General features: G+C 37.2%; 1 protein-coding gene across 1 annotated transcript in view; it reads right to left on the reverse strand.

Moving 5' to 3' along the window:
- Nucleotides 1–1400, reverse strand: part of LOC100942765 (phospholipid-transporting ATPase FetA-like) — a 137163-nt gene extending 135763 nt beyond the window's left edge. The window contains exon 1 of the mRNA XM_012811646.2: nucleotides 1348–1400. The gene's annotated coding sequence lies outside the window, so the exon portion shown is untranslated. The remainder of the gene's footprint in view (nucleotides 1–1347) is intronic.
- Nucleotides 1401–1606: the final 206 nt, after the last annotated feature.

Genomic DNA, 1606 nt, shown 5'->3' on the forward strand with positions numbered 1-1606 from the left:
AAAGAAATAGCTGAAAATGTTAACAAATGGAAAAACATACCATGCTCATGGCTGGGAAGAATCAACATTATTAAAATGTCAATACTACCCAAAGCAATATATAATTTTAATGCAATCTCCATTAAAGCTTCACTGTCATACTTTAAAGATCTAGAAAAAATAATACTTTATTTTAAATAAAATCAGAAAAAACCTTGAATAGCAAAGACATTACTCAGGAACAAAAACAAAGTAGGAGGAATTAAGTTACCAGACCTCAGACTATACTATAAATCAACAGTGATCAAAACAGCATGGTACTGGCAAAAAAACAGAGAGGTAGATGTATGGAACAGAATAGAGAGCCAAGAGATGAATCCAGCCACCTACCATTATCTCATCTTTGACAAGCCAATTAAAAACATTGAGTGGGGAAAAGATTCCCTATTTAACAAATGGTACTGGGATAACTGGATGGCGACCTGTACAAGACTGAAACTAGATCCACACCTTTCACCATTAACTAAGATAGACTCTCACTGTATTAAAGATTTAAACTTAAGACATGAAACAATGAAAATACTAGAAGAAAGTGTAGGGAAAACACTTGAATAAATCGGCTTGAGTGCAAATTTTATGAGGAGGACCCCTCGGGCAATTAAAGCAATGTCAAAAATACACTTTTGGGACCTGATCAAACTAAAAAATTTCTGCACAGCCAAGAACACAGTAAATAAAGTGGATAGACAGCCCTCAGAATGGGAGAAGATATTTGCTGGTTATGTCTCTGACAAAGGTTGAATAACCAGAATCCACAGAGAACTCAAACATATTAGCAAGAAAAAAACAAGTGATCTCATCTCAGGGTGGGAAAGGGACTTAAATAGAAATTTCTCTAAAGAAGACAGGCGCATGGCCTAGAGCACACTCTACCCCATGATTGCATTAATGCACACAGTTATGCTATAATAAATAAAAAACAAACAAACAACCCCCCCCCAAAAAAAACCCCCAGTCATGAATTACGAGCACTTTACTCTTTTTTCAGAACTGATCTAAGAAATATTACTTTGCAAATGTACTACTCTCCAGTGTTATTAAGCCCTTTCTGGAATTTCTCTTTTCCAGTTTATCTCTCAAGGATTCCCAAAAACTTTTCTGGCATTCTCCCTACATACTTTAATTCTAGTCTAACAAATTCAAATCCTAGTGCTATCCCAATTGGCCGGGCCTGCCCAAACAGATGCTGTCTAAAGCAAGAATTAACAGTTCTGCTTGTTGCAATCTTGATATGGAATGAGTGGGTAGGTACTACCATTCATTGGTCTAGACCTTCTCTGCAACTCCAGTCTTACAGTGAATACTTACTCTCCCTGAATTTCAGTAACTCCTGATGGATTTCGGAGTCATGCTTAGTGGTCAGTTGTATGGTTGGTCTCAATGTGGTTCTTGATAGGAAGCCTAGAGAACCCGAAAAAAGCATAAAGAGTAGCATTTGGGAACCAGAATTTCTTTTTTTTTTTTTTTTTTTTTTGAGACAAGAGCCTCAAGCTGTCGCTCTGGGTAGCGTGCCATGGCGTCACAGATCACAAAAACCTCAAACTCTTGGGCTCAAGTGATTCTCTTG

Source organism: Otolemur garnettii, unplaced genomic scaffold (genome assembly GCF_000181295.1).
Source record: "Otolemur garnettii isolate 467f Iridium unplaced genomic scaffold, OtoGar3 scaffold00172, whole genome shotgun sequence".
NCBI lineage: Eukaryota > Metazoa > Chordata > Mammalia > Primates > Galagidae > Otolemur > Otolemur garnettii.